Source organism: Aedes albopictus, chromosome 1, assembly GCF_035046485.1.
Source record: "Aedes albopictus strain Foshan chromosome 1, AalbF5, whole genome shotgun sequence".
NCBI classification, from domain to species: Eukaryota; Metazoa; Arthropoda; class Insecta; order Diptera; family Culicidae; genus Aedes; species Aedes albopictus.
Window position 1 is genome coordinate 103,896,726 of NC_085136.1, and position 6,848 is coordinate 103,903,573.

General features: G+C 30.4%; 1 long non-coding RNA gene across 1 annotated transcript; it reads left to right on the forward strand.

The window, feature by feature from the left end:
* The first annotated feature begins 383 nt into the window (after positions 1–383).
* Positions 384–5,512, forward strand: LOC134285426 (uncharacterized). Its single transcript, XR_009996369.1, has 2 exons — positions 384–5,246; positions 5,318–5,512. It is a non-coding gene; the product is annotated as an uncharacterized LOC134285426 (long non-coding RNA).
* The last annotated feature ends 1,336 nt before the right edge of the window (positions 5,513–6,848 follow it).

Sequence of the window (6,848 nt, forward strand, 5' to 3'; positions counted from 1 at the left end):
ATTAGAATTAGAATTAGAATAAAATTTCGTCCAGCTTTCATTCGAGGCAGAAATGCGGTTGTAGTAGTGAACGCCGCTAAAAGTTCACTACTACAATCACACTTCTTGCTCGGATGACAGCTGGAATGAAAACAAGCAGCATAAAATCTATGCCTAACATTCGTCTAACAGCCCATACTAAAACATGTCTAACGTTAGTCTAATGTTAGACTAACAAACATGTTTCGAATTTGCAACATGTCTAACAAAAGTGTGTCATATCTGTCTAATTTTAGACTAACATTAGGCAAAAGTGAGACAAAAAGTTAGCCTAACATGCTGGCCAGTTAGTCTCACATTAGGCTAATGTTAGGCTAACCCTCCGTACTGGGTTCAATGGAACCCAGCACGGAGGAAGTTAGGCGTTCGACACTGTTAGGCATTTGTTAGATATGTTGCTCATCGAAAATTTCGGAAAGCATAAATCATAACCCCGAAATTATGCTGAGTGTTCGATTTTTTCGCGCATCGTTGACAGTTGCCGAAAAGGCAGTCAAAAAAAGCAACAAAGCATCAGTTGGAAATAAAATCGGGTCCGTCGGTCGAGAAAATAGAAAGACTTGCGCGTCCGGTTTGTTCTCGTCTTACTGTCGCCGGGACCAAAATAATCGCCGGAATTGATTACGGTAACGTTGTCGTTTGGTCGCGTCGTGTCGGTGGAGTCATTATGGGTACAACATTTACCCGCTGAAACCGCATTTCCCGTGTTCTTCCGGCAGTTGGAGGCTGGAGAATGTTTGGAAGATGGAACCGATGAAGAAGAACCGTTTCGCGAACCCTCTGTGCCCGGAGGTTTACACGCGTTTCGATGCTGCAGTGATTGCATTTGTATAAGTGTTTGCGCTTCTTCCGGGGATGGAAACAGTGATTAGTTGTGTAGTTGGGTCTTCAATTAGTCTATTGGTTACGGCTATGGTCCAGTTGGGAAAATTTTCTCGTCTCCCTGGGGAAGGTGTATCATTGTGCTGGCTTCACAATATTGAAATTCATGCAATGGGAGGCAAAGAAAGCCCTTCAATTAAAAACTGTGGAAGTGCTCAAAGAAATGAAAAAAAGAGAAGAAGGAAAAATTGGAAAAAAATAAATATTAGTAGTGAAATGGTGTGATATTGATGTTACCTATTAAGTGAATAACGGAATACACCAAGTATATATATTATATAGCACTGATGCTGTAAGACCGACAGCCGAAAATAATATTCTGCACAGAACCACGGAGAGGTCGCGATTACATTCAGCTTTTAGTTGAGTAGGACCTAAGGGCACTCAACATCCACGGGGATAGAAACCAATTGCGGTCCCAGTGGGTGGAGAAGCATTCATCACTTAGCGTGGGTTAATCGGAGAGTTCATCGTATAGTCCAACAAGTAAGAAGTAAGTAAATTTTCATCTCTGCTTACGGAACTCTGGTGCAATTCTGAATGCGTTAATAGGATTATTTTTAAATTTTACTTGATTTACGAAACGGTTTCCATCGTTAATTCTTATGGATCTCCTTGGAGCGATTATGATTGCTATATTTAAAACTTGTTTAAAATTTTGACATGTGTTGAATTTGAATTGTGATAAGAATTAGAGCCATTTATATGGAACTTCCTGGAGAAATCTTGACTTAGTATTGATTGCTTAATTATATTTTTTTTTTCAAATTCGACTTGCGTTAAGAATTTATATCGCAAGATCACAATTCTTATGGATCTCTTTGGAGAAATTCTGTTCATTTTGTTTAACAATATTTTCCAAATTTGAATGGTATTAAAAATTGTAATCTTTTGATCATAATTTATATGCAACTCCTTGACGCAATTTTGATTAATTTATTAAAATAATTTTTGAAATTTGAAATGATCAATTTATTTAAATTATTTTGAGATTTTATTTATGTTTAGAATTGTTGTCGAAAGATCACAATTCTTAGGAATCTCCTAGGTGTGATTCTGATAAATTTATTTAAATAATTTTGAGATTTTATTTATGGTAAGTGAGATCAAAGTTCTTAGGAAACTCCTTGGTGTGATTCTGATAAATTTATTTAAATTATTTAGACATTTTATTTATGGTAAGAACTGTTGTCGTAAGATCACAGTTTAAAGGGAACTCCTTGGTGTGATTCTAATAAATTTATTAAAAAATTTTGAGATTTTATTTATGGAAAGAATTGTTGTCGTGAGATCAAAGTTCTTAGGAAACTCCTTGGCGTGATTCTGATAAATGTGTTTAAATTATTTAGACATTTTATTTATGGTAAGAATTGTTGTCATAAGATCACAGTTCTAAGGCAACTCCTTTGTAGGATTCTCATTTATTTAAATTTTTTTGAGATATTATTTATGTTAAGAATTGTTGTCAGGAGATATCACAGTTCTTAGAAAACTCCTTGGTGTGATTCTGATAAATTTATTTAAATAATTTAGAGATTTTATTTATGGTAATAATTGTTGTCGAGAGATCACAGTTCTAAGGAAACTTCTTGGTGTGATTCTGATAAATTTATCAAAATTATTTTGAGATTTTATTTATGGTAAGAATTGTTGTCGTAAGATCACAGTTCTTAGAAAACTCCTTGGTGTGATTCCGATAAATTTATTTAAATTATTTTGAGATGTTATTTATGGTAAGAATTGTTGTCGTTAGATCACAGTTCTAAGGGAACTCCTTGGTGTGATTCTGATAAATTTATTTAAATTATTTTGAGATTTTATTTATGGTAAGAATTGTTGTCGAGAGATCACAGTTCTAAGGGAACTCCTTGGTGTGATTTTGATTTATATATATTTTTTGAGATGTTATTTATGGTAAGAATTGTTGTCGAGAGATCACAGTTCTTAGAAAACTCCTTGGTGTGATTCTGATTAATTTTCTTTTAATTTTTTTTTGAGATTTTATTTATGGTAAGAATTGTTGTCGTAAGATCGCAGTTCTTATGAAACTCCTTGGAGTGATTCTGATAAATTTATTTAAATTATTTTGAGATGTTATTTATGGTAAGAATTGTTATCGTAAGATCACAGTTCTAAGGGAATTCCTTAGTGTGATTCTGATTTATATAAATTTTTTTGAGATGTTATTTATGTTCAGAATTGTCGTCGAGAGATCACAGTTCTTAGAAAACTCCTTGGTGTGATTCTGATAAATTTATTTAAATAATTTTGAGATTTTATGTATGGTAATAATTGTTGTCGAGAGATCACAGTTCTTAGGAAACTCCTTGGTGTGATTCTGATAAATTTATCAAAATTATTTAGAGATTTTATTTATGATAAGAATTGTTGTCGTAAGATCACAGTTCTTAGGAAACTCCTTGGTGTGATTCTGATAATATTATTTAAATTATTTTGAGATGTTATTTATGGCAAAAATTGTTGTCGTAAGATCACAGTTCTAAGGGAACTCCTTGGTATGATTCTGATTTATTTAAATTTTTTGAGATGTTATTTATGTTAAGAATTGTTGTCGAGAGATCACAGTTCTTAGAAAACTCCTTGGGGTGATTCTGATAAATTTATTTAAATTATTTTGAGATGTTATTTATGGTAAGAATTGTTGTCGTAAGATCACAGTTCTAAGGCAACTTCTTGGTGTGATTCTTATTTATATAATTTTTTTGAGATGTTATTTGTGTTAAGAATTGTTGTCGAGAGATCACAGTTCTTAGAAAACTCCTTGGTGTGATTCTGATAAATTTATTTAAATTATTTTGAGATTTTATTTATGGTAAGAATTGTTGTCGTAAGATCGCAGTTCTTAGAAAACTCCTTGGTGTGATTCTGATTAATTTTCTTTTAATTTTTTTTTGCGATTTTATTTATGGTAGTAATTGTTGTCGTAAGATCACAGTTCTAATAATTGTTGTCGAGAGATCACAGTTCTTAGGAAACTCCTTGGTGTGCTTCTGATAAATTTATTTAAATTATTTTGAAATGTTATTTATGGTAAGAATTGTTGCGTAAGATCACAGTTTTAAGGGAACTCCTTGGTATGATTCTGATTTATTTAAATTTTTTGAGATGTTATTTATATTAAGAATTGTTGTCGTGAGATCGAAGTTCTTAGGAAACTCCTTGGTGTGATTCTGATAAATGTGTTTTAATTATTCAGGCATTTTATTTATGGTAAGAATTGTTGTCATGAGATCACAGTTCTTAGGAATCTCCTAGGTGTGATTCTTATAAATTTATTTAAATAATTTTGAGATTTTATTTATGGTAAGAATTGTTGTCGTAAGATCACAGTTCTAAGGAAGTTCCTTGGTGTTATTCTGATTTATTTATTTTTTTTTTTTTGAGATGTTATTTAGGTTAAGAATTGTTGTCGAGAGATCACAGTGTTTAGAAAACTCCTTGGTGTGATTCTGATAAATTTATTTAAATTATTTTGAGATGCTATTTATGTTAAGAATTGTTGTCGAGAGATCACAGTTCTTAGAAAACTCCTTGGTGTATAAAGCATCGGTATCTTAAGAACACCTTTCTCATAAAATTCCTTGAAGTAATTCTGATGAATTTATTGAGCCTATTTGGGTTTGACTTGTGTTAAGAACTGGCATCGTAGAATGGCAATTCTTATGCAATCTCTTATTTATTTATTAATTTATTATTATTACATCAACAGACATATTGTCCCTATGATGGTTTTCACTTAAAAATAACAACAAAGCTCGATAAAACAGTAAACATAATACGTAACACATGGAAAAATTCTGATTAAATTATGTATTAAAAATATTTTTTTTTTTTAATTTGAATTGATGTTGTACACGAAAAGAAATCCAATGATTTTATTTAAGTATGTGTCCAAACATATACTTTCTTCTAAGAGTTCATTCTGTTTCCCATTAAGATTTCTTATGTTTATAATATACGAGGTAATATACGCCAAATCTAGAACCTTCCACACACACTTCAAATATAGAAAGAAATTTCAGCCACCAATGAACTTTGTTTTGATTACAACAGCACGATAGCTAAACACGTGAGCTTCTTTAAGACGAACAGGTAAGTAAATCTACTGCCGCATAACGTGTCTAGCTTCTAATTAAAATATAATTTTATTATTATATATTCTTAGGTAGCGTCAGACCGTTACGAACTGGAATTCTCGTTGGCTACGAAGCAATTTCTCCAGGAAACCCTGGAGCTACTATGGGCCACGGAGGATCCATCCAAACCTCGATCCAAACATTTTAATGGAAAACTATACCGAAAAAGTAATTGATGGCTTTATGTGACCTTGCTGTATTGGAATACTTATGTTGCATGTTTTTAACATTTTTTTCAGGTGCTCCCGAAGAAAATCCAAGAATTGCCCAAATAACTCGACGATAGTTTTGAGGAGAAAAATTCTGCTAGTCTGCCGACTAGCTCGAAACCGAAGGATTGGCGCAAATGTGTTTCCGAGTTTATTTCTTGTAGTTAAATTCAATTATGGTCTCGATAATGACAGTATGCCAATAAATATATGTGTGATAAGTGATTTTAAATCATATTTGCATTCGAAAATATTGATGTGGAGCTATGCTCTCAGAAAAATCTGCATAATTCTCAGATAAATTTCAGCAGAATTGAACAAAAAAGTGTTGAATCATTCAAAAATTCTTGATGGAAACTGTAAAAACAATACAGAAAATGAAATAAGGAGGCATTCCCAAAAAAAATCTCTAGAGGATTTCCTTAGATGGAAGAATTTCTGAAGCCACGAACGAAGACATCTGTGGGTAATATCTGGAAGGAATCTGTGGATAAATTTCCGAATAAATTTCTGAAGTATTTTTTCAGAACTCTAGATACATTCCCGAAGGAATTTGTTGTGAACAAATTGTTTATATAATTGAAGAACTTGTGGAGTAATTCTCTGGAGCAAATCCCTGAAAAAGCTTTGAAGGAAATCCCATGGATTCCTGAAAAATTCTCTGGAATCTCTGGAGCAACTCTTTCAGAAATCTGTGGGTACATATCCGAAGGAATTTCTAGAGGAATAAAAAAAGTATTTTGTGAAATTCTTGAAGCAATTCTAGAACTAATATCTGATGGAATATCAAAAAAACTCCAGAGGCATGAACGAAGAAATTCATAAATAAAATCTAGAAAAATCCTTTAGCAATCAATAGCAAAGGGGCTGTCCATTAATTACGTAAGGGATTTTTCGTAATTTTCTGATACCCCCTCCCCCCCTTGTAAGATTTTTTGTATGAGAACCCAAAAATTTTTGTATGGCGCGTAAGATTTCTCAAACCCCCCCTCCCCCCAAAAACCCTTACGTAATTAATGGACGGCCCCAAAATACTGAAAGGAATCTCTGGAGCCATGAACAAAGGATATTGTGAAATTAATCAAATTAATTACCAATAAAATCAAAATTAAAATTAAAATTAAAATTAAAATTAAAATTAAAATTAAAATTAAAATTAAAATTAAAATTAAAATTAAAATTAAAATTAATAATTAAAATTAAAATTAAAATTAAAATCAAAATCAAAATTAAAATTAAAATTAAAATTAAAATTAAAATTAAAATCAAAATTAAAATTAAAATTAAAATTAAAATTAAAATTAAAATTAAAATTAAAATTAAAATTTAAATTCAAAATTAAAATTAAAATTAAAATTAAAATTAAAATTAAAATTAAAATTAAAATTAAAATTAAAATTAAAATTAAAATTAAAATTAAAATTAAAATTAAAATTAAAATTAAAATTAAAATTAAAATTAAAATTAAAATTAAAATTAAAATTAAAATTAAAATTAAAATTAAAATTAAAATTAAAATTAAAATTAAAATTAAAATTAAAATTAAAATTAAAATTAAAAT